The sequence below is a fragment of the Anas platyrhynchos genome, chromosome 1, assembly GCF_047663525.1.
Source record: "Anas platyrhynchos isolate ZD024472 breed Pekin duck chromosome 1, IASCAAS_PekinDuck_T2T, whole genome shotgun sequence".
Classification (NCBI taxonomy): Eukaryota; Metazoa; Chordata; class Aves; order Anseriformes; family Anatidae; genus Anas; species Anas platyrhynchos.
This window is the reverse complement of record NC_092587.1, coordinates 91792730-91820203: the sequence shown is the minus strand read 5'-3', so window position 1 is coordinate 91820203 and position 27474 is coordinate 91792730. Positions and strand designations below refer to the sequence as shown.

The window sequence follows — 27474 nt, the reverse complement described above, 5'->3', positions numbered from 1 at the left end:
AGACAGATTTCATTGAGAAGTTGATGTAAAGTATTGCCCCTACAAACAAGAATCAGTCTTACAAGAAAAGATGTGAAAGATATGTTGGTTTTGTTGGTGGTGGGACAGTGTTGTTTTTGTTTGTTTGTTTGTTTTCCTTTCTAACCCCAGCAGCTCACTATCCCCCAGCCCTGGACACCACCACAGTTTGTTGGCTGGGATTTTTCTGCTGGTTCACTGCTGAGGCAGACAACAATGAAGAATTTCCCTGAACATAGCTTTATCAACTATGTGTTTCTCACTGAAATATTTTACTCTGGATAAGTCTGGAAATCGATGGAAGTGCTAAGCATTTGGGTGGGAAAGCAACTCTGGCCCCAAAAGAGGAGAGAAATTTGGGTCTGCAAGACATGTTAGGAAATACCTGCATGATGGAAGAGCATTGCCAGACCGTCCAAGCTTGGGACTCACAGCTGCCCTCTGCAGCTCAGAGGGTACAGACATTTCTTCATTTGGCAGCAATTGCACAACCAGAACCAAGGAGCACAAGGGGGCTCTTCACAGCCTCTGGTCACCAAGATGAGTTCCAGCTGATAAAGTTAATTTGACCTAATGGTGTGAAATAAGAGTAGTACTTTATTTTACAGCTCTCATAACTGCCAAAAATTAGGTCACTTGAGTTATGTTCCTTATGACAGATATTACCGATGCCAGAAGTGAAAAAGTATGAGTGAGACCAGAAAAACAGGAGGATTTCAAATCAATAAAGAAAGAACTCACATTGTATTAGGTCAGAGATTGTACCAAACTTTTGGATGCTACTTCTTGCTTTACCCTCTATGTGTGTCTGATGGGGCTGCGAGCTCTCCCAGCAAAGTGATCTGAGCCCCTGGGGTGGGAGCTCTTCAGCCTAACTGATGATGTTAAACTTTCTGCTTTTCCCTGGTAGCCCCTAGGTGATAATTAAATTTATGTTCCCAGATATTTGCTCTCCCAACACAGCCATTAATTGCATACCGTAATACAATACAGCCTTAAGACCAAGTTTATTCTCTCTCTCCCCAGCATCGTTATACCCAGTAGCCTGGGATAATTCCCCAAGTCATTTTGGCACTGGTGTGTAACAACCAGTAAACACACTGAAGGATGGGATGTTTCACTGAACTCAGCATTTGGCCAATAAGAAAAGTGGGTGCATGTGTGTGCTGAGGGACTTCAAAAGCCTCATTTAGATGCTGGCATCATGAAATCCTTGTTTTGGAAATATTTTCTTTCATTACTGTTATTAATTCAGAGAAGCTCTTTAGATTTCCCCGTTTTGGTTGGAATCTTATTCATCTTAACATTAATGTGATTTAAAGTTGACATAAACTGAAGGAAAAAAAGCTTGAACAAAATTCATATTCCCTATATCTATGCACCTAAAATAAGTAGGTTGCAGCTGAATGAAATGTTTCTTGTTGGTCCAAAGTGATTTTTGTTTTTCTTTTCTCCAGCTGTGTTTCTTCTCACCTTCATGTGTCAGTTGCAGGGATTTTCAGCACTGCAGCACCAAGCCAATCCTTTTTATTCCTCCAGCTTTACCTGAGCGTGCCCCTGCCCTAGGGAATGCACAGCTCCCTTTGCTACCCTGACAGGGTGCTGGTGGGCCTTGCCCCAGGGAGCTCCTTCTCCCTTCCTAGGTTAAATCTCTCAGCAACTAATGAGAATGGAGATGAGCATTTCGTTTGCCTCTTGCAGGAGTCCCTCATCAGACCTGTCTTCTTCAGGACACAGAGAGTGAGGAGGGGTTGTTCAGCTCACAGACTGAATCTCTAAGTATTGCACCTACAGAAGATGCAATGATGATTTTTACTTCCCAGTGATACTTCTCTTAACTGCTCTGTGAACCAGCAAAATCAGTCACCTAACAGAGAAGGCATGTAAGGTCCAGCAAAACTGCAGTCAAAACCTTGGGGATACTTTACTGTGGCTGCTGAAGGGAGGGTTTCCTGAAGCCTGCCATTGGTATAGAAATAGAGTATACACTAAGAATGCCACCTTTTCAATGTGATTTTCATCCAGAAAGGGAGTTCATGCAGTGTGAATTTAGGCATGACCTAAACCAAAGAATTAGGCTTCAAAACCATTTATATTCTTCTATACTTATCATGTACCCAGTTTCCAAGCCCTTCAGTGTTCACTGAAATGACAACTAATTCTTTTGGATTACCAAATCCTAGTTATCACCAACTGGAGTTATCTGTACTGATGTCAAGTTTTCCATTTTTTAAAACTAGCATGTGAAAAAGCATATTAAAAAACAACCTCTCCTGAAGACACTATTATTGTCCAAGCTATGTTTTATCTAGGAAATTTAAGCCGGCTCTGTTCACAACACGCAGGAACACATTCATTCTTTCTGCAGTGCTGGGATGAGAACGCCTTTGTGCGTAAAAGACAAAGGAGGAAGAAGTGCATAACAAATTGCAACTAGATAAGGAACTTTATGTGACGAGGAGAATGAAAGAATTTGGTGGATCATTGGATTTTCACATTGCTACTTGCATGGAAAATGGCACGGGGGCCTTTCATAACCAGGAACGTTCAACACTCATTTGAGCAATCACACCTCTCACAGCTTGCTTGTTCCCTGACATTTATGCTGCCAGCATTCTCTCAGCAGCCCCCTCATTACAAATCTCTAACGCCACTTCTTGTGTCATTTAATTTTCCTGTGAAGGTCTTCTGCTCGCTGCCTTACCACACTGTTTTGTTCACGGTTTCTGATGAAATCACAGCCAAGATAATATCAAACACAGTGCGAATCGGAGGAGGGGAAACCATTTAGTCCGTGGTAACTTCACAGAAAATTTCTTGCCCCACAGAGGAGAGCATTTTGATAAAGTATGTCCTCAGAAGAAAACACTTTGCCCCAAGTGAGTTGAGGTGCTGCATTTTGACAAATAAAATAATTCAAAGTTGCCTCTTGGAATACAGAATGCTGTAATTCATGTTTCAGGATACAGTGGTTGGAAATGCTCTGTACATGAATACCGATCCCTGTTAGTACTTGACCCTTGGAGAGGTCACTGAATGGTAGTCTGTGAGTGGAGCCAGGAGGCTGTAAGCAGTTTCTTGGCTGAATTGATCAAAAGGACAACTTTCAGCTGTTGGCCACATTTCTTTTCGCCGATTGATACTGTGACCGCAAAGAATTTTTTGGAGAATGTGGGACTAATGAAAAGAGTGAGACCATGAGAAGGATGAAAACGGAGAACAATTTAGCAGCAGAAATAAAGGAAACTCAAAGTGTAAAGGGAAACAAACGGCCTACAGGGAAAAACAGATTAAATTGTAATTATATTTGAAAAGTCTTACTGATGTCTGATGAGGAAAAGGGTTAATTAGCAGATAAGGGGTGGGGGGCAGGATTTGCAAAACCGCTTTGGAAGAAGAATAAAAAACTTCAACAGAAGCAAAGAAGAGAAGCAGACTACGACCCCTGTGAAAGGTGAAACAGTGGAGGCTCTGGAGATGTCAGATGCTGAGAGGCTCTCACCGCAGAGCTGATACCAACAAACTGCCTGCCCAGGCAGCGCCGCTTCTCTGCGTAAAGACGTAGCTGCTGAAAGAGCCATCTCAGTGACACAGAGAGGAGCTGTTGTTGTAGCAAACTCCGCATGTTGAGCTGTCTGGTTAGCTCAGTTCAGGAACTTCTGACTTTTAAGGACGTTTTCATCCTCCCTGCCTCTGCCTCCCTGTACCCCTGCAGCCCAAGGGGCAACCTTGTGTTGGGACAAATTTGTTTGCTGACCTGCTGTGATCCTGTGCCAAAGCCCGCGGGTGATAATCCTTGTCCCAGATCCTTGTTTGGGCTGGGGGGCTACAGGGTGGTGGGGTCAGTAAGCGAGGGTGATGCCACAGAGCAATTCCACGTGAGCCATCGCGTCCCTTCAGTGCGAAAGCCTGCAACACTCGCCTCTAGCTACCCTGCAGGAAAGAAGAACCTCGAAGAAAATAAAAGGAAACCCACCAAAACCCGCCGGCCCCTCATTCTGCTGTAAGTGAAGGAAGAAACTCCCGCAGACCTTCCCTCTTGCCAGCCGGAGCAGCGCCGGACGGCGGGGGGAGCTCTGAGCACGCCGCCCAGCCCCGGCCCGAGGGATGCGGAGCCCAGCCGGGTGCAGGAGGGGGGAGAGGGAATTAAGGGGTCTGGGGGGCTGCGGAGACAATAATTGCTGCCCTCCCTCCACTGAGAATGCGTATTGCGGATCTGCCGGGGTTTCAGCAGAGGTGGCTACCCGGCTTCCCGAAGAAATGAGCCGGTCACAGCTGAACCGGGCTAAAAGACGGGAAGAAAAACTAGCACGCCTGGCATCTAAACACTGCAAGGTGCTTTGGTAAGTAGCAAAGCAATAGCACGATACAATTTCATTAGCAACTAGAAATCAGAGGCATCCTGGCTTGTTTCTGAGTACTGCATGACTGGAGAAGTGAAATCTTTACAGAATTTACCAGCCTGCTATTGAGTCTTCAGCTCCACAAGAAACCTCTCGTCTCCCCCCCTCAACCCTTCAAAGAACGGTGTCTGTACACAATCAATGAGGCCCAAGAAACAAGCCCTTCTGTCTTCAGAAAACTTAGCTTTTTTTTCAATGTGATAGGTCAAAAATACTATATCAGTAATTGCCACGTATTGTGGAAAATTTCCTGTTGTGTCTCTACAAAAACCACCCAGATTCTAGTTAAGTGACTGTGTCTTACTGTTTGACACCTTTTTTCCCTTTGTTAAACAGTATTTCCTGTTCCACACTAATTTGGGTTCTCTCACTGACCTCAACTTCTCGAGCACTTTACACCAAATGAGTGCAGCATCGTTTTTTTAACCCATCTTCTCCCTTTGAAGAGGTTGCTACCTTTCATGCCCCTTGTATGAGCCTTGCATGGCTCAGAGCTGCCTCCAGCTCCTTCCCTGCATCCCACCCCACGCTCGCATCACTGTCCCCCAGCTTTGCTCCTGCTGCCTGACCTTTCCTGGCAGGCACAGCTGCTCACCCTGATTTATTACTCCCTCACTAGCTGTGCTCGGCATATGGGGTCCCACTGCAGAGGGGGGGTGGTGCCAGGAGGAAGACATTTAGCGGAGGCCCCGTGCTTCAAAGGATGGTGCTCGCAGGCACATCCTTCTGCTGCCACCAGATGCTGCACCCCTCTCTTGGCTCCTGGCTCTGTGATACTCTTCCTCTGCACGCAGCTGGGCATGGCATTCTCACGTTATGTTTTGCTGGGACACCAGGCACTTTCCTGTCTAACAGAAAAACCAGTATATGGATGATGGAGCGACTACAAACTGTTCCTTATCACTGCAGAGCCTTCTTTGTTTCCCTAGACATGCACGTTAAAAAGGTCCTCTGATTGTAGGGGGATAGTTAAAGGCTACTGAGTATCTGTTTGAATGTCTCATTGAAATGGAGATCTAAGCACAACCCAGTTCTGGTTGAACAGGTGTACCCATCATAGCTGTGTTAGTGGGCGCTTTGCTAGAAAACAGAAAAACACTGAGGTTCACCTGGCCCCGTTATACTTTAAGGGTGCAGCTGCATCATTCTGAGGAGTCAAGAGAAGACACTTGGTCAGCTATGAAGAAGCATCCGTTTAGGGCTTAAGAGACCACATTTCTGACGCAAGAGACCACACTTCTGACTCAGCTCTTAGATGATCACTGGATTATCTGTTCAGGATCTTTTTCCGTCTGGATTCAGTCCACTGGAGAGGAGCAAAAAGATTAGAAAATGTTCAAAAGATAAAATTTACAAAGACAAGTTTCAACGAACTGTGTGGTTTTGATCTAGAGAAGAGAAAACTCCCAGCGGAGGACCTCCCTCCACAGGCTAGAGCTTTCTAATGGAAAAGCCATGACTCAGTCCAGCCCGGGTCTGCTTTGCCAATTCAGACATCACATCAATTGGGCAGCAGGACTCCCAGATTCTCTACCTTACTCCCAAGCTCCTTTCATCTCACACGTAGATTGATACGCACTTGTTTAAGATGCTGAGCAGATGGTCTACTGTGTTTCTTCATGTCCACCCTGCGACCCTATTATGCTATCTGTTCTCCCACTTAGTTTTAAGTCTTTGTCCAAATCACAGCAAAAAGGAGGAACATAATAATCTATTCTCCATGTCCCTGGTGAAATGAAGAAGAACCAACTTAACTGCAATATGGCAGATTTAGTTTAAGACATGTAGAAAAGCTTACAGGACTTAAGGGTGATGGTAATTGCAGTGGAATAGATCACTTGAGAAGACTATGGAGTCTCCATCCTCTCAGGTATTTCAAAGTAGGCTGTGCAAAAAGCTGTCAGGATCAAGAGTTCCTGCTGTTTGCCTTAGGCTCAGGATGATGCTGAATAAAATTGCAAATTCCCTATATGATGTGTCCACTGAGAGGCAAGGCAAAGAAAACACATCTTCATTTGCAAAAAAAAAAAAAAAAAGGAAACACAGTGTAAATAGTGCTATTGTCACACCGAAGAGAGGTATTCAATTTCCAGCACTGTCATTCTAGTACTTTTCAGGAACGCTGATTTTGCTTAAATATATAATGTCTAGCATAGTTTATAAATCAACTTGTTGAAATGTTATTCCTTGTACATCTGTGTCTGAAATTGATTTTCACCCTGACAGTTATAACTGTAGCTCTATAGTAACTTTTCTTTCACTTTGGTTTGATTTTGTTATAAAATATTTTTAAAGCAAAGGCTTATTATAGGCAGTAATGAATTAAATTAAAAGGAGAAAAAAGGCCACTGTAAGTCAGGAAATCTCGGTCTTTAGCCCTTAGAGATGAAAAGAAATCAGAGAGAGTTTTAAATTGCAACAAAGATCAAAAAGGAAAAAAAATAAAACAATAAAATTGCAAAAAGGTCAGCAAGAGCAGAAATTTCAGTTTGTAAATCTGTATAGCACTAGCTGTAACTTCTGTACTGAGGTTTGTTCTTCTGTAGCCATCTATCAAGAACAAAATGTAATTCTGGATTAACATGTGACAGAACAATATTGGGGTAAAAAGGAGAAGCAGCAGTGTATTTCATACCAAATAGTGGTGAATGACTGTTTACTGAGAAGCAAAGAACTGCTGAAACCCTGTTTTGCTGCACTGTGTGGAATTCAATCCAAGCAGATGATCCCATCTGAATTTAGACCTAGTTTCTTCTAGATGGCTATCTATACAAGCATCTGAATACGTCTGCAAAGTGCTTGAAGATGAAATACAAATAATGGGAGGTGATTCTAAATTGCTTGGACTGTGAGCGAGCCAACCATTTCCTTCAAAACCTACTTCCTGGACAGATTCCAACCTTATTTTCAATTAAAACGAGAACAAACCAACTCTTGCTGTATTTGCTCTTCGGAGACTCCTTGTCTGCCTCAAACTGCTGCTCTCCCGCATGTGACTTCGTTTAAAAAAATGAAACACTTTTCAGCCATCTGTGTTTCTCGGCATAGCAAGCAGCCTTATGTAATCGTGTTCTGCTGACCTCTCTCCTGCTGCAAGGCCGGTCCTCATAGCCGTTGCGCTAGGAGGAAATGGCAAGAGGCCTTTTGGAATACTCTCTCCCATAGCACGCTCATAAATCAGCCCTACAACTCCTACACTTCTGGGCACTGCATCCGTTGTTGTGTCTGACACAGGGCCATTCCCAGGTTTTTAAGCGTGTGTCCTGATCTTGCCTTCTCAGCTGAGGATTTGTGGGAGCGGATGAGAAATTCCAAAATGTGAATTCCTTCAGAAAGCAGCATCACTCAGCTCTGGTGACGTGTCCGCGGCTTATCAGATGAGCAGCGTATTGCACGTCACCCTGAACTTTACCAAAATTAGTCATCAAGCTAATCCATAAGAACCGGGAGAAGGGTAGTGGCTGCATTGTTTGAAGGCCAGTTAAATGAGAACATATGTGCTACTGGGGAACAGCTATGTCACTCAGTCCAAATTATATTGTGAAACAAAGCTGACACAGCCTCAAAACTATTAATTTCCTGTCTTGCTGACAAACTTCAGTACCCTGCTTAAAGACTGTGAGACTAGAATCTCCCCACACCTTTCAGACTCTCTTACAATTTTTCTAAAGGAAACCTGGAGTTGTTAGGTTAAAACTGATAAGAAATAACAACAAAGGTGCTGTTACATTATAGTACAGTATTGCAACACAGGTCATTTTGCCCTTGCTATGGCATTTTCTTGGCTGCCTCTTCAACAGCTCCTGTGGTCTAAGCACGTGGCAACTTCACTTGCAGCAGCAAATCCAGATATAACATAATGCAGAACAAATGTTTCTGTTCCTCAGTTTACTTCCCTCTGAAGAGGGCTTATGGAAGTCCTTTCACCAGGAACCCATTCTGATGATAGATGACTGACCAGTTTTTGGTACCCTGTCCGAAGGACATTACCTCTCCTACACTTGTACCAGCCTCCTGAAGAGCAGTCATGTTTTTAGGGCTACTTTGGTTCAGCTAGCCACAAAGGCAGGTAGTTCCTTGCTTCCACCTCTGACTTCTGCCTGTGAACCACTTCTCATCACTCACACTAACACATACAAGAATTGTAAAGCGGTATTTTACCCTGTAACACACCAAGGTGTTAAAAGACTTGAACTATGTCTATAACAATCGAGTTCCACATGTGGATGGAAAGCAACACCAACCTGAAATATCAACAGTAAAGTATTATGTCATCTTGCCTGTGGTGTTATTTCTGTTGTTATTATATGTTAAAGTAAAAAAAAAATAAAGAAAAAGGTACTCTGGAAGCAGCTGTAACTTTTTAAGTAACAGCCACTATGACGAGGAAAGCCAGTGCTCCTGGTACAGAATGATGGCCAGGTTCTCCACCAGAAACAGCTTCATTTCAAGACTACTGAAATTATTCTTAAGAGTGTTTCATCCAGGGCTTGGGGCCAGCTAGCAGGGTGGTAGGTTAAAACCAGGGTGCTTGCTAGATGGCTTTACACCAAAGCATGCTTGGATTCTGTGTAGTGTGTTTACTTTCTGTTGTAATGGAAGCCTTGCCCCTCATGACCACACAACCAGTTTTATGCAGCCCCCTCTCACCCCCATGCCCACACTTACACAAGTCAAGCAGCAGTTTGTCTGCTCATCTCCGTAGCCTGGCCACCCTACTGCGCCCCAGGATGCTTTACAGGGCAGCACGAGCTCTTTCACTGGGGATTACTCAGGAGGTAAAATGTTCTATGGGAAAGGAACAGCAACAAAATATTCCATGTCCATATGGGAAATGCTGGAGGAAATGCGAGAAGGAAAGGAGTGTAAGAGGTCATAGAGGAAAGAAGATGAGGACAAGAAACTATGACAGTTACCACGCAGAGGTTATATTCTACTCTTGTGGCTGCCTTCGGGCTTACCAGACAGTGGCATATGGGGAGTCTTCCTTCATACCCGGGGGAAGGGAGAGACCCAAATGCCCACAGGTTAAAATTAATAGTAGAAATCCTCAATACAATCATCTCAGTATTTCCATTCTACTGTTTCAAACTGTCTGTAAACTCAAATAGTTGGAGCACTGGAGCCATTCTCTGTTTCTGTTTTCAAAGCCTTGTTTGCACGTCTGAGTGTGAATAACAATTTTGAAATAAAAGCTGAAGTTTTAGCATAGCCATGAAATACTAGAGTCGTGAGGCTATAAAACATAGGCTTTATGTATTGTCTCTTAGGATGTAACTGCACAACAAAATACAAAGTAGAGACTCCTGACCCAGCCTGCATACCTGGAACAATTCAGCTTTTACCTTCTGCTCAGCCCATTCCAAATGAGATTTGGTATTTTTCCATGGCAAATTCCATGTCTCTTCAGGTATCTTAACAAAGAGGATATTTAAACGCTGCAATAATTTACCTAGGAATACAGCCATTTCTCCATCACTTGCTGTCTTTAAATCAAATTTGCTTGTCTTTCTGAAGATTTGCTGCATCTCCAGTAAGAGGAAAAAAAAAAAAAAAAAAAAAAAAAAAGAGCTTCCAAATGGAATTTCTGGAGAGGAGTTGGTATTCTGTATGAGGCCATGTTAGATGATAATAACAATCTTTTCTAATTGTAAAATCTATTACTCTTCCTCAATGGAATTATTCTGGATTGACAACCTTACAGTTAAAGCAGGATTTCATTTTGATTTTGCAACTAAAATATCACATTACCAATTACACAAAAGGATGGAGCATTGAATTTTTAAGTTCACCCTAGCTATCACATTTTGAGTGCCTTATACCACAACATTAACAGACTAAGTGCTAATGGCATTAAAAAAAAACTATCAGGCAAATATGGATTTTTTGTTAATATGTATTAAATAGATTTTTCATTAAAATAGTTTTTTGGATTCACTTTCTAATGCCTGCAGTCTCCAGGTAATCAGGCTGGAAGCACCTATCTGAGAGATGAGGTAACTTTCTTTGTATTCTGAGGCAGCTGAAATGAATAATACCTTAATCCCCTGGCTGCTTCATTTGTAACTGCTTGGTAATTGTGAAATGGCACATTACTGCTCAAGGATTAATCTAGCTCTTGCATGAGAATTCTCTGCACATACCACATCTGCAGCAGCCCTTCTCCTCAAAAGAAGGTGACTCAGTTTCATCTAAGGCATTAGGAGTCTGCACCTTCTCCGCTTCTGATTCATTTCTGAGAACTTAAAGTACAAACAAATGGCATTTCCACAGCCCTTGCTGATTCAAATAATATCTGTCCTGAAACTGCAGGTGAAGGAATGTTAATTTTCAGACCACTGAATACAATACTGGAGATGAATAAGATTATAGGTTTGCAAAAAATGCTTTAGATAAATAAAAGTACAGGTTTGCATAAAAAGAGGCCAATATTGCGAGTTTCCTGCCAAATGTCTCTGTGGTGAAAAAATAGCTGCTTCCCCTACTGTGAGCATGAAGACATGCATTTGTTGTTATTCTTTTTTTCTGACCACTCAAAATCCCTAAAAATAAATAAATATGGAAGAATATAAGACCATACATCCTGCTGACCCTTATCATATTAGTCTGAAGGTAAAGAGATACAGATAAACGTCAGAAGAGGATGTAAGAAGCTACTGTTTCTTAAGATGCCTAGGCTAACAGTACTAAATTCTGCAAAGGTGCAAGGCTGTGTCAACAGACAGTACTGAATCAACTAGAAAACGACTAATGCACCAAAATGTAACTGAAGAATCATCCAAATCTACACAAAAATTGAAATGTACGGTGGAAAAAAAGCATGTATTGCCTTTTATTGTATAATGTTGCATGTTTACAGAATGCTCCAGGACTGGCATATCCGAGCCATAAGTAATACCCTATTCCAGCTTTGGACTGCATAACTTAAGGAACCAAATATATAAACAAATCTAGCAGAGATTTCTGATGAAAGATGAATTATAGCACAATAACATTTTTTGCATCTCTGTCCATACCTTACATTTGAGGCATTATAGGAATTAAATCCCGTAACACTCCTCGCTATAAAGCCAAAATAAGGAATCTCTTTGAGCCTCAGCAGAACTTTTATGCTTTTAGTCACCTACACTGGGGGTTAGAGCAGGGTGGGAAAATACCCTCTGCCATTCCTCTCAAGAAGGAAGACTTGCCATTTCAGAGGCTGAAGGCCAGCAGCATTCATGTCCCTTTTGCTCCCTGCTCCCCACAGGGATGTAACAGTCAGGTAGAAAGTAAAACAGCTGAGATTTACAATAACAAAACACAATGCAAAATATTTTGGACTTTTGGGAAGGGGAAAAGAAATAAGAAAAGAAAATTAGCAAAGAAACAACAGAGAGCAGGTAAAGGAGGAAGAATTTAAAAGGCAGCTATATTAAAATGGGTTCTTCAAAATCCAGGGTGGTCACTTTGGGGCCCTTCCCTGGACGTTCTTTGGCCCTGTTTTGGTGGCACCGTAGAGACTTGCCTGTGGAAGTTTTTAGTGAACAGGAAGACGGCTTAACACCACAGGGCTTGAGGTAAGAGTTTCAATAGCCATCCTTTGGCAACTGCAAGGCCGCAGCTAAAAGACAGCAAGCTAGATGAAATCATCATGTAAACTAGCTTCTGATCCAATCTTAGGTTGCAACACTCTAGTTTCTGTTTGTGCACCTACTGCTGCCCAACTGGCTTCTTGGATATTTGAGGCAGTATATATATATCTGAATGGCAATATTTTGATGCATATTCCACTCAGCACCTCCATCATGTAGCAGTCAGTTAAAAATGATAGCATAATAATTGAAGCTTTTATGATGTTAAGTAGCACTGCAACCTGCAGAAATACTTGCTTTCCAATACCAAGCTGACATACTTGTCCAATGCCTAAAATAAATTTGCTCATCTTAAAACTTCGATGGTTAGATACTTGAATTTGCTGTTGAATCATCTTATTTTATTTGCATGTGTCACACCAAAGGTTAATAATATTTTTTCATTTGAGTAGAGGTATTGGAGATGGGCAAAGCCTGCCAATAATTCAGACATAATTAATGTGTCTGCTTGCAAATTCACAGATTTCATATACATCTTGTCTGTTATAATGTGACTCATTCTTCTGCATACGGTCATTTGTATGGGGTGACATTTGTGATTTAATTTTATAAATTAAACTTAAAGCGGACATGTAGCTTAGTTCCTTTAGCACAATAATTGGATAGTATATTATAGAACATTAAGGTATGTGCCCATTCTCTTTCAGCCCCGTTCTCAGCAATGCAATCTATATTTATATGATGCTAAAAAATTATTGATATCAACTGCCTCCATCTGTTGTACAATGAGATACTAAAGAGGCAAACAGGCTCATGGCAATGCAGGGAGGAACCGGAGCCTGGGAGATACAGATGTAGATCTCATCGCTTTCCTGTGCTAAGTGACTTAAACCTTTTGTGTTTCAGACCACTGCCTGTACAACATTATTAACTCTGTTTCTCTTATGCATAAAGGTACAGATAGAGACTATTTATCTTACTGGATATACATGCTGCTTGACTTAACAGGTCTCAATCTGGTTTAGAGCCTCTAGGCATGACTGTAATGGCAATATAGCAAAAGGCAATAGCAAATTCTCTATTAATACCATCATTACAACCTTTCAAATAATTGTAACAAGATGCCTGCCAACATGGGCTGGAAGCATTCTCCCAGACTCTGAAGTTCTCCTATATATTATTTTTGCTATGGCATTTGCATCCTGCTTCCTGTGTGATGACAGTGGTGTCTCAGGAATTTCCTTCCCACATCCCTATTAGGGTCCTTTTCAAAGCAGAAGACTCCCCCAAATGCTTTCTGTTCATTATGTGACGTGACACTGAAGTCTGAGATCAGGCCAGGGAGAGGAGAATTAAAGAAATTTCTCCTCAAGCAGGTTTTACTTTAACTTGAACTTTTTTTTCTTCTTCTTTTTCTTTGTTTTGGTTTGTTTGTTTGCTTAGGGTTGGATTAAGTTCCTTTGAAATTCACAGGAGATCTGTCCCTGAACTGTGACAGAGAAAACTCACAATTGTGCATTGTGGGCTGAAGTTACAGGTGAAGTGCATAAAACTCTCACCAACAAGGGAAATTTCATGCAAGGCCACAGAGGAATATTTGAGCATGCTAATACACCTCCGATGATGTGTACAAACTTTACACCTTTCTAGACATTTCCTCACCTCTGAATTTTGAACAGCATGTTTTGCTAGGGGCAGCTACAGTTCCTGTGAGGAATATGGTTTCTTTTCATTTCTCTCAGTCTGCATTCCATATGGCTAGACTGAATGCTGCATCCCGTCCTCAGCAGCTGCAAAGCTAATGGGTGTTGAAGGGACTTGCCACCTTCAGCCATTGCTCCTCATGGTGCCAGTTTTCCAGACAGCAAAGGTGGCATGAGCTGGACTATCCGATAACAGGTACGGTCAGAGCCATTCTGGGTGTTAAGACTTGTGGTAAGAAGATGCTAAATAATATCTCCAGGGAAAAATGAAAGGGAAAAAAAAAAGAAGCATATTTCCAGTAACTCCAAAGAAATGCTGGCACTCTGAAAGTGTAAGAGTTTTGTTAAAGATCTAGCTCAAATGTAGGGTCAAAAGTTTCATTTCCTTACCGCAAGATTTAGGATTCTATGTCTCTGGTATATATATCTTGAAGTACTAAAATCCCTCAGCCTGTAATTAATTAGCTCTAGTAGCTTTGATGATGTTTATAGAAAGAAGCAGTGGAGCTTGCCTGCAAGGCTCAACACTCTCAGTAGAACAGACCATTTCTGGTAGGCAGGCATTTTAATAGTACCACTCACTGCAAAACAACTCCATTGGGGTTATATTTTGATTATTGTTAGTCTGCTGTGGAAGGCAGAATTTCTCTGAACGTGAGTGAACATCTGATTAACTGTCGTAAATGTGGGGATAAGGCAGGGGGAGTTTTGACAAGGAAAACTCGCCTCTTGCCACACAGGGTTTGCGGTATCGCTCTGGAAGCTCAGGACTACTTCCAGTTTAGCACAGATATGCTTCAGGTATTGGAGATTACAAACAGTAGCTGCAGCAATGTAGAATGAAACCTATCAATGGAAGGGAGAGCAAGAGCAGATGAAGGGCTTGTTTTTTCAAACAGAAAGAATGGAGAGAGAAAAACAGGAAGTGGGGACAGAGAGAAAAAAAAAAAAGGAAAAGAAAAAAAAAAGTAGAGCAGTATATAGAAAATGTACATAGAAGAAAGATTCTGTATTTCCCAAGTTAACAATGTCTGACTCTGCTTTTCAGACCAGTTAAACCACGTACACTTTTTGGTTTGTGCTTTACAAGCATTCAATTACAGGAGTTATCTGTTTTCCATAGGGGTTATCCAATTCTTTGGGTTAATTCTTCACTTAGTCATCTACTGATACAGCACAAATGCCAAGTACTTCAAAGGAAATAGCAGCAGTAGGGATCAGGTTGTATCTTTTGTACTGTGCACTATGATTTTATTTATTTTTTATATAGTTGCTCTTGCAGATATGTCTTCAAATTGGCATGTAGCCCAGACGAAAAAGAAAATATATATATATATTTATATATAAAAATTCTCCAATATCCTTATCAGGATTTTTTTCCCCTCACTTACTTGAATGAGGATGTTCTTTTTTGCCCTAAGGTTACGTTGTGGCACGTACTTTTTAAGCCCTCCAAGATTATGAAATAAACCCATACATTTTTTATGGGAAGTGATTATAAAAGCAAAACATTTCTAGAGTTTATGTACCAAATTGTAGTCTAACTCAGATAATGTGCATATAATCACAACGAAGAGTATAGAAAGGAAAACCTTGAAAATATGTGGCAGGTAAATGTGATTATTAAGCAAGTTTGAGAAAAAACAAGATGTTTCTTGGTGTTATACAAAAAGAAGGAAATGTTACATTACTTCATCTAGTAAATAACTTAGTGAAAATTATTCTTTTATCTCTTGCTATTGTGCCTGATTTAAATTCAAGTCAAGCCCTAGTCCTAGATGTGTTTATCTTAATTACTATGTTTTGCTACAACTCTAGATGCTCAATGACTGGATGCTTTTCCCAGTGGCTACAACTACATCAGATGCCAACAACTAGAATATTTTCTCTACAGTGTTTGTTGCCCTGCAGTTTGATCCTCTATCATCAAAATTGATGAGAATTTTGCCATTGATTCCAAGTAGTGCAGAAGGACATCCACGGACATCCACTGTGAAAAGCTTCAGAAATATTCCACCTCTAATCCCAATATTCAATAACTTCACAGAGCTTCCATGCAGAGCTTTCTGTAAACAGTTCTCTAAACTACAGCTTCCAGGGTTTTGTTGAACCAAACTGAAAGCAAACACAATCGGCAGAGTCAGGACAGGTAAAAGAATGCACAAACTATAGCAATGTTTTTGGTTGTGTTACATTATGTACATAAATTTACAGACATACGTACACCAGTTAATCAATCATCTCCAGTCAGAAATGTCGGGGTATCTTAAATGATATTGTAGCATGGGGCTATGTTCAGGCAATTCCTTTTCACTCTATTATAACTTTTCATCTCGAGTCAATATTAAATTCCATTTATCACAATAGGTGTCAGTAGCTATGTCATTTTCAGTAGCATCTTCCAGATAAAAACACCCCAATGTCTCTCTGCAGCACCATTAGCAGTATTGACTGCTCTATTTTCTCTCAATAGAAAGCCCCTCACAGATACCTTATTGTGGAAAAGGCATCCTCAGCAGCATTAAATGTCTTTTGAGCAACATTTGAAGGAGATGAGATTAAATACTCAGCAAGAGTTATAGACAAGGCTCTATGCCATTTTCATTTAGGGACTTTGATCATTAAGGGGATGTGCTTTTCCTTGTCGGTGATGTTTTATTGTCATTTAAGTTGGCTCCTGCCACACAAAGGAATGGAAAGTTATTAATACTTTGGCTAAAAATTTCTCCAACCATTCTTCATTCATCTCTCAGCAACAGAGCAACTGTCAGAAGCAGCAAGTTGATCTGAAGATGTATAGAGAGGACAGCTTATTTTTCATCAGCCATTTATCTTGTCCCCTTTTGAGACTGCATGCTGGGACATAGGGTGTTCAATTGGTGCCCAAGGGATTATCTCAGATCATCACTTTGAAGTAACGATAGTTTGCTATTATTCTTCTATTGCAACTGCACGAAATTTTGGCAAGTACCGAGGAGTATGATCTAGCTGCTACAGCAAAGGACAAGGGGCAGCTGTTCTTTCATAGCTGCTTGGATAATTATCTGAGCTAAGTCATCTTAAAGGAGGTAGGAGTGGAATGGTGGGCAGAGGTGGAAATCAGAACATCTATTTGTTCTTTATTACGTGATCTCACGTTCTTCCTACCCATCTGCCAGCAATGTTAAAGGAAGATATTGGCATTTGATATAGAAGTTATCTGAAGGTTTTTTGCTCTTGGAACTCACTGCATACTGCTATTAGTGTGTCTTGGATAAATTGCTCAACTTCTGTATAGAGTATGTGATGGAATATGCCTTTCTAGTCCCTTCCACTGCACTCATTTTAGTCATGAAAAGGTTCTGTCGCACTGAAATGACATCTATATTGCTGCAGTCAGAGAGAGAAAATGTATATGATATACCCTGACTTCAATGCCCAGGCAGTCAGTGAGAACTTTCTTTCTGGCCTCTGGGAACATACCTCTATTAACAGAAAGAAAACAAAACCAGCCTGAAAACAGGCAGGGCCAGAGACTCAGGAGGCAGTAGTAGGCTGAAGAAGAACAGTTTTTAGTGATTACGTAGTCCTTACTCCTGTCTTGAACTGCAGTTTTGGGACCCAGACCTCTTCCAACTTCTGATGGATTTGTGGCCAAATAGATCACTCATGATATTATGGCATTTTTTACAACCAGGCAAGAACAAGAAGCACAGACAAATATAACCTTTAATTTAACTGTTACAAATGATTTGTTTACTTTCAAAACTATGTAGGACCACTTCTTTGTAAAAACAGATTCATCCTTCTGTACATAATAAGGGATTAAACTATTATCCACTCTGTTATGGTTATTCTCCAAGTCAAAGGAACACTTTATCCATCTCAACTGGGTATATCATTAAAGAAAGTAGAAAGTAACAGGAAAATAACAAGGAACAGCCCGATCCATATTCATGTATATGGGGAGTCCTGAAAAGATGTATATTGGAAGAAGAATCTTTTTTGTTTGTTTGTTTGTTAATGATCCCAAGCACTAAGTTGCTTTGTTCAGCAAATGGGTATATTCTGCAAGCAGGTACAGTGCAACAAGCATTTGACTCTCAGCAAATGTTATGTTTATGTTCATTTACCAGAGATAATGAAGTATGTAAATTTAGATATGAGCATAAGATGAGTCTCATTGGCTCCTGGCAGATCAAAAGCAGAGCGCTGCCAGAATTATGACACCCTTCCCTGCCACTATGTCCAATTTTCAGGTTATATCTCTCCCAATTTCATCAGAAATTGACTCTATGAGGTACAGAGAAAACTGTAAAAGAATGCTCTAAAAATATATACAGTGCATTTTTACCTTATCCAAATACTCATATACTTTTTGAAGCTTGGAGTTTTATAACCATTGCACGGTTCCAACAGTTATTGCCAACAGCCAGTGATGACATTTTTTGAGTGACGTGCATGTTTGACAATTACTTTATGGACACATTTTCTCTTAGCGAGACAAGTTTTCAGATTAGATACAATTGCATCAACACGCAGACTGCATCCGAGGACAAATCTACCTCGCTGTGCTTCCCAGCCACCTGTTAAACTGCAGCACTGTGCAGTTAGTGATACACAATCCAGATGCTTGGGAAACTTAGGCTATACTTAGCTTTGAGTACCACGCTTTAAGCACTTGCCCACCCATCCCTGCCAACGTGAGTTTGCATGCAAAATGACCTTAGAGGCATCTGAAAAGCTTGTTGTCTCAGCAGCTAGTTTGTAAGCCTTAGCTGAGACTGAAAATTCCTCCTTAGTCCCAGCTTCACCTTATTCCTCTCAAAAATAAACAGTAAGTAGTGAAGGGAAAGAGAGACACATATGGTACGTGTTCCTTCTGTGTTTGTTCTGGGTTTTTCTCCAGGTCCTCTCCTTCGTGTCCTGTCTCGTCCTCTGCTCATGCTCTCTGAAGGTACATAAGTAGAAAGGTCAAACGTTAGCTGCTTACCCACTTTGCTGGAAGCTCTTTAAAAAAGTTTCCTCACGGAGCTTTGTAAAAATCCAGCACCTTTTGCAGCACCAATTTTTTGTTTCTTTGTTTCTTTTGAAACTCAGATGACACTCAGGAAAGGAAGAAAACACACCAGCTGAATTTAAAACCATTGACTGAATTTAAAACCACATTGCCAGTATATCTTGCTCCAAGGGAGGCCAGTCTCTTTCGACGCACTGGAAAACTTCCAGACTAATAACTGTAATTAATAGCTGAAGTAATCGCATCCCATGCAACTGCAGCATATGACCCCTTGTGAGCATGAATATATTTTCCTTCTGGCACCCACTGAGAGAAATATCACCATCCAGAAAGCTCAGAGAGTCTGCGACTCCTGACCGAGGATGATCATGGCAGTGCTGTGGATGGCGCCTCATGGTGGCCTCACAGGCCACAGGCCCAGGCCTCCCTTCTGTGGCAGGTGGCAGGTGCTTGGTGAGCCCGGGCATGGCGGGTGACACCGTCTGTGGCTGGTGACTGCCTGTGGTGGTTTCAGGCTGTGAGGAGGGCAGGGCTCTGGCACAGATCTCCTCAGGGCTTCCCCCCCAGTCCTCAGGAGGTGACCCCTGCATGCGGGGCAGGCCTTTTAAAATAAAGCTCCGGACAATTAACACCGAGACAGCGTCTTCAACAGTGAAATGCTTCCACTTCATTTGTTTTGCAATGCAAAACAAATTCTTTGTGGCATCACTACTTTGGTCAGACAAGAAAATAAACCTTGAGGCCACAGCCAAAAGGGATTGCTTGACCTTTTGCTCACTCAGAGAGCCAGAGCTGAGCTTCCAAGGGCCACAAGGGCCGGCAGGGTCCACCACAGTGTGGGATCCAACCCCTCCACCATCCAGTGTGACAGGAAGATTGTATTTCCCTCGTAATAGTAGGCATACCTGTTTTGTATTCTGACCATATAGCAGAAATAGGCCAGATAGTGCATTTTACACACCTTTGTCACAAGGAGAGGGCAGCTGTGGAAATCAGCCCTGGATATGGCACTTGAAGGACAAGAGGAAGTCATCAATAAAGCAAACTACTCATTTGAAACAGTCGCAAAGTCTGTGAATTTATGCTTTATCCTTCTTACACATTTCATTTAACTGGAAAACAGCAGCCTGCCTGGAGAAAGTTCAGATGGATAAACAAGCACACATAGGGTTCAGCTGGGTAAGTATAAGCAAACTAAGCTTGATAGCACTCCCAGTTAAGCCACTGCAAGTGACTTGAGCAGTGACAAGTCAAAAGTGTGCAGATGAACCCGCTGAACAAACCAGGCAATGGCTGGGTGCTCTGAGTTCTCACTGCTCAAAACCAAAATGCAGTTGTGTGGGATGCAATAAGATGCCACTTTGACCTGCTTTTTGTGAACTTGAATGCATCAGCTTTATACTTCACAGAAAAAAAAAGAAAAAAAAAAAGTGGGGTCATTTAGCTTGCTGACATTTATACATCATCTTTGTATGACACGCCTGTACTTTCTTATCCTGCCTTGGCTTTCCTCCCACTATCAGCGTGAAATAGTTTTGTTCATATATTTGTTTACTTTTAACTATTTTGATATCTTTTTTTTTTCTTTTTTTTTTTTTTTTTTTCCCAGAAATAAGTACACTGAATAAAACGTCAATAAAAAGCATAGCTGCAAACCTCTATCATAGTAGATAGACATCTGTAAGCCTTAGCATCCATGAAAATTTATAATTTTTTCTGGAGGTCACTTTTGCACATATCCATACCAATAAATTACATGGCCTGATATCTATTAAAAAATAAAAATAAATGTTCCAATATCCTGGACTAACTCTGATGATTAAATGGAGTGGGGACGGATTTGCATTGTTGATGTAATCTGTAGATCTGCATCTGCATCCTGATAAATCAACTTGTATATGTTGATCTGCATGCTGATACACATTATGTGGACTGTGGCAAGACTCTGAACTCTTGTAGTGAAGTTCATGTCGAATTTGCTGATAGCTTTGCATCTTTCATTTCACAGGGGAAGAAAAAAAAAAAAGTGTTTCTGATGTTTTATGTGAAGAATCTCCTATTTCTGAACGTGGGATGAAGGTGATTGAAAATCCACAGCAGTAGCAATAGAGAAAAGAGCAAACACAAAGCCCTTTGGCACTCTTAAACCCAGTTCTTTCTAGGTAGAGGAAACATGAGATTAACTAATTTTGTGAAGACAAATTATCTCTGTGCTACTTTAGACAATACATTGTGGAAAGATACTGCAGTACCACTGGGAAGCTGCAAATTCACCTTTGCAGTATCCTGATAATAAAGTGCACAGAGGTATCAGAGACCTCGAGTGACTTGTCCATTTTCTGGTGTGGAATTGATTCTGGTCTAGAGTAAATTTTCCCAGCTCTTCCACACTGTATCCACACAAAAATAAACAGCTGAGGCATTCCTGAGATATGGTGGTATCTTCCAAGAAAAACGGTAGTTCAATCTATGGTAGATTCAAATCTGTAGTCTGTATACCCCTTTAGGTTAATGGAGTTACAGTTGTGGAACCTGCTCCTTTGGGTTTGGTTCATATCCCTTCTATTGTATAGAAGAAAAAGGGTTTGCTTGCAACTTGGTATAGACTCAGTTGAGAGCAACCTCTGACCAGAAACTTTGTGCCTGACTGTGAAACTTAATAAAATAAAATAAAATAAAATAAAATAAAATAAAATAAAATAAAATAAAATAAAATAAAATAAAATAAAATAAAATAAAATAAAATAAAATAAAATAACAACAAACACATATAAAATGAGAGGTTTTGAGAAAATCTATAATCATGGGGACATTTATAATAACCTATTTTAACTCCTAAGGTGCCTTTTGATAATTAGTTTAGACCAATACCTTTAGAAATACAATGACACAATTTCCCCCAGGACAAATTGCTGTAGAGAAACACAATTGCTAGTTCATTTGTTAGCTTTTGGAAATAAAAGTCTCAAGTAAATAGACTTTTTTATAACCCTAAAGAGATAAGAAGTCAAAGATACAAGCATGATTAGGTTTGTGCTTTATTTGTAAAATTTCATCATGGTAGCCTTCTGAACAACAGGCTTATGCAGTCGCATGCTGTAGCATATTAACGAGCAGAATGTATTCTAGGGAATATAAACCTGTTTCCTCTATTGACATATATGCAAGTGTAAAAGACTACCATGCAGTCTTCGTAAGATACACGCCCTGATTTCTCAGAGCTTAACCAAGAACACAAATCAAGCCTAGCCTCAGAATGACAAATAGTGGCAAAAGGTGAATATAATTTTACTCCTAACAAATGAAACCCAGTGATTTACAGTGTTATGCTTTGGATGTAGAGCTAAGACATCTCCCATCAATCATCCAGAATAAACCCATTATTTTAGAACACATGAAGACAGACAGACACAGTAGAAACTTCAGCAAAACTTATCAAGAACACAAGTGCAGGAGTTTAGGCACCCAACAACAGACCTAGGCCTACCTTAGAAGTTATAATTTCATGAATGCTGTAGATCTATGCCCCTACAACAAAATAACTGCAAGTAATGAAATTACCAGACAAATATTTGGCAGCCAGAGGCCAATGATCTTGCCCTTAAGGAAGATCAGGCCCTACATTGATCAGGTCCTCCATTATTTATAGGAGTCCATTATATGTATGAACATATTTTTATATATATACACATTTTATATATATACACATACATTAAAAAAAAAAAAATACCACTTCTTGTCTATGTTTTAGTCATTTACTCTTCAATAGGATGGTACACAATCGTAAACAGTTTAGCAAGAATACACGGAGAGAGGACTTAATAGACTATCTCCAAGTTTACAAGCTCATAAGTACGTTCCAAAAATGAGACTAAGTGAACCCAAATCACAACATTTAAAACCTTGAATTTTAATACAATTTGAAAAATTTGCTGACTTCTTCACTTCCTACTTTCACTCCTTTAATTGGATTCTGTTTATTAGCACTACATGATGCAAATGGAGGAGAAGGGCTGTAAAAAGCTGAGCTTTTCTAACCAACCGAGAAAACAGTATTATACATCAGAGTATATAAGAAAGTTGCAGCAGGATAAACTAATCTGATAAGATGAGATAAGCTTGGGAAGCAGGTTACATTGAGGTAATGCTCCTTCTTAAAGACAAATGCAAGGTAATTCAAGGCAGCTCACCCTGCACCAAAAGGTTAAGCAATAACTTTCTTGACAACATTTCTATAAGCTCAGATTCTTTTAGAGCTGTTTCACTTCCAGACAGCCTTCATGAGAGGAAAAAACAGGGCTTAGCAGGCATTTGAGTCATTGGCCTGCCAGGTACTCACAGCTCCATCAACTTCTGTGCTAGCCTAGGATGAAGTTTGAATTTGCAGGGAGTGCACAGTAAGATGCATTAACCACCCTACCCCTTCTGCCTCATAAAATGCAATAGCACAGCCATAAATAGATACCCTTTATCTAAATGTGTTGTACAGCTTTCAAGTATATAACTGAATCTCATTTTGGAGGTGGGGGTAAGAGGAGCATCAAATACGCTAGCTCAATAACTGTAAGTTAAAACAAATGAGGGAAAAAAAAAAAGCAATTATTTCCCACTCCCCTCCCTCCCCACGCACCTTTCCCAGAACTGTGAAATTTAGTATACCAAGAAATAACATCCGAGTTAGAAACAGGAGCTCAGAAAGATATGGCAGAACATATGGCATGAAGAAGGTGCTAAACGGCAGAATTTAAAAATTATGTGCAAGATGCTCCATAAATAATCCAACCCAAAACACAAGCTGTTTTTTAGCAGGCTTCATGGAAGTATATGCACACACTAAAAAGATACATTTCTTCCTTCACAAATATCCTGTTCTAGTGCCACCCTGAATGGCGTGACATGGAATTAACCTGCGTGTAGGAGGAGCTCAAAATCAAGCTGATGCTAGCTTGGCCAGACAATGCCATTGTTTCCATTTTAATCCACAACAGTGGGCAATATTCAATGAAGAGAACAGCTCTCAGGGTGTATTGCATCTATCAGCCCAAATGATGAGCTTTGACAAAGAACAAAGTCACTGCACTTCATCACTACATTGCTCCTGCATACAGACCTTCTGGACACACTTCAGATGAAGCCTGGTTGCACATTTCCAAATGAACTAAACAGGCGACACTGATGAAAATCATGCTGCTAGACTTTCACTTAAGGTAGCAAATTACTTGTGCATAACTGCCTTTTAGTTGACATCAGTTGACTGGAGTCTCTTTCTAGGCATTTTAATAATATAATCACAGGCACTTAACAACAACAAAAAGACAGGAATCCATTTAAAATCTAAAACTACCCAAGCTCTTACATGCTGCTGAACGCCACTGAGGAAATCAGTTGACATATGAAGCATTGCAGAATGCTAACAAGAAAGAAAACAAAGTCCTTTGGAGCACGCTTTTAATTCTCATGTGAGGTGCCACAAATTTATCTACTGTCCACACAAATGAGACAGAATCTTAAATTTCCATCTATCAATCAAAAATCAATTTCCTTTCTTTGAGTGGAGTGAAAACAGAAGGATGTGGCTGAAAGCTTCACACACTGAAATCTTATCACAAAAGCAGTTACTTAAGTTAGGTTAGCCAGGTTTGTGATTCAAGAGAACATTTCCCCCCCGAGTTCCCTTATTTGGTCTGCTTTTGGGTGGTACTCAACGCACAGCTCATAAAATTCAGCACAGTATGTAACATACCATTTTATTGTGAACGTTTAATTTCACCTTGAAGGCATCCCTTAAATGCTAGTGTTTGGGGGACTTATTTGCTTTCATCTGCACAAGCCTCCAGCTGATAGCCCTGCAGTAAAGCCACAACCTTCCTGTTTCATGACTCTTACTTCAAATCATTTTGTGCAGTGGAGAGATGCTGACAGAACAAAGAAAAAAAGAAAAAAAAAGTTGCACAAAAGTGTCTTGACAAGGACTCAGACAACCAAGGCCATGATTTGTCTCTGAACTTTCTCTTCTCAATGTCTCATTGAGCATGGATGTTTTTCCTTTGGCAAAAATAATACAATACACTGGCATAATCTTTATAAACTGCTGATATAACCTAGGTCTAGAATACATAGCATAGACCCTTGCATATTTTAGAAAAAAAATGCCTTGGGAGACTGGATGTCTTTACATATGATACTCTGTTTAGAAGCAAAAGGTCGCATTTAGCATTACTCATGTACAACACTGCAAATGTTGTTGGAAGCTCTAGAGAAAAGAGACAATATCTGGGGACTAGGAGTAAACCAAATTAATGTAAGGTGGCAAAAGGAGCAAAATGAAGGAGGAGGGACAGCAGGTAGCAAACGTAGACAAAGATGCAGTCAAAATATGACCTTCAAGAAAGCACGTGCTGGTGCATAAATACTCATTCTGCAGAGTGCTCACTCTGCCAGCGAAGGTGACTCCTCACAGGAACTGCAGGTGCTGCAGGACAAACCCTCCAGGCTCTCTCTCCACAGTGAAAATCATCCACAATGGTACAGAGGGCTCAGCTGGCAGGTTGTGTCAGTGCCGTGGACTGAACTGGAGGCTCTTGGTGCTGGGTCATTAAACCCAGTCCCTCTCTGTGCAAGCATCACAACGTAAAATCCTTCCACAAGACACTTGAGACCTGTCTTCAGACCAGGTGGGTAGTTTATGGGTGCCACCCCTACTGAAAGGCTGTTGACAGACTCACTTCTGTGAGGGTTATACAACTCCCCTTCACTTCTAACCTTAATGTAATCACACATGATTTATACATGCTTCTTCCCCTCTCTTATGTATCCCTGTATTCACTGACGGTGATCAATCTCCTCTCATCCTTCATTAGATTAGCCAGGTCAGTAATCACAGATTTCCATTCTCTGTATTATTCGAGTAGCTCTCTCTTGATCCAGGTTTATTTAATCGTACCAGCTGCTGCAGAGCACAGCTCTCTATGCAGTATTCTGAATAAGGCTTCAGCTGAGTCTCTCAATAACTGTTTCTACTAGCAGTATCTCACCTGAAACTGCCTGGTTTTGCCCTTTCTCCAGCTCCTTCAAAGTTGTGCTATATCATCATCCTTCGGCTGTATCATCACAGCAGTGTATTTGCTCCTTCCTCATTTCGTGCCAGGTTTACTTATGAAAATCCTAAACAAGATTGGTTTGGAAACCCATCCATAAAGAACACTGGAAATTACATCATTCCATCTTAAATACTTCATACAACACCCTTTATCATCTTCCTACTAAACTAGGTATTTTCTCATTATACAATTCTTATACAAGTCCATATCTTCTTCAGCTGAATCCTTAATTTCATATTCTGTACCCTGTCAAATGCTCTTCTGTGTGTTAAAGAACACTTGTTAAATTTCCTTTGCCTAAAAAGCAGGTATCTTATAAAAGAGAAAAGAACAAAAGCATATATGTTATCATGTTATGATCTGCCATTGATGAATATATGTTGCATTTGATCCTATTTTCCTTTATTTCTATATATTCTATTACTCTTCCCTTCAAAATGTGTACAAAGCCATACACACAAATACACTTAGAGAGGCCTGCAACTTTTTGGACTGCCTTCCCCTTGCCATTCAGTTCCTACATATATGCAATACATTTTTTGTTCTCTCTATATAAAAGATCACTATGACTTGGCTTGATTGTACTAGTAGAAAATCCTTCTGCTGGACAGCCATTTTCATATGCCACTTCCTTCAGTATCTAAAATGAAGAATCTTTATGAGCTAGAGCGAATTGAGATCACAAAGTTTATTCTCCATATCCTAGCTGTGGAAATTTCCATTCCCTTCTTCCCATTAGCCATCTCCTTTATCCTTTTCTTCCTTCTTCCCTCACCCAACTTCAATTTCAAAGAAAATAAAGAAGAACATTTAAAATGGAGAATGAGATTGGCTTTAATTCTATCCCCATCCTCACTGCAGTTTCCTTTTTTTATTTTCCTTGTTCTTTTTTATTTGCATGGTTGAAAAATCTTTCACAATTTGCTTAAATTTCCTTGACAAGATCTGTCTCAGTTTGACTTTTGGCAGTTATCGTTTTACCCCTGCACTTCCTGACCTCTCAAACTGCAGCTTTAACACCAGTTCTGACATATGTTCTCACTATGTTCATACATATGGGTAATTCATCTCTTCATCTAAATTCCTTCCTTGATAGAAACTAAAACTGATTGAATTCTAAAACACCAAAGAAGGAGTCATGAATATTTTCATAAATAAAAACACCACATTCAGATCATTGCTATTTATAAAATCATGTTATCTGATACTGAGAAACATATGCTGATCAATAAATATGAATGCCTGTACTTGCAAAAATGTCTGTGATTCTTAAAATATCAAGAAACATCAATGCTCTACATGAAGCATTATGTTTTTTCCTCCTCACAAAATAAAAATTCTCATATTTTAAGAAGTAAAAGTTGCTGTATAGTAACTTAAATTAAAACAAAACAAAGAAACAAAACAAACAAACACTGACACACAAAACATGCATCCAATAAGGATTTTTAACCATGCATTGCATGATTAGTTAAAATACAAAGTTTCTAAAGTAGAAATTAGGAAATGGAGCCCACTTGAGCTACTTCCAGCATAGATACTGACCTTAAATAAAGCCGGTGATGATAAAATGGATGAGGAAAGTATAGAAATAAAAGCAAAGAGTTTGAAATATATTGGCAAACACGCTAAGTAGATTAGGCTAGACATTAATATGGTCAACTGTGAGATTTTCTA

The 27474-nt window shown here is 40.3% G+C and overlaps 1 long non-coding RNA gene across 1 annotated transcript; it reads left to right on the top strand.

Moving 5' to 3' along the window:
* The first annotated feature begins 2967 nt into the window (after positions 1–2967).
* On the top strand, positions 2968–8770 carry LOC110352522 (uncharacterized). Its single transcript, XR_002401570.4, has 2 exons — positions 2968–4361; positions 5552–8770. It is a non-coding gene; the product is annotated as an uncharacterized lncRNA (long non-coding RNA).
* The last annotated feature ends 18704 nt before the right edge of the window (positions 8771–27474 follow it).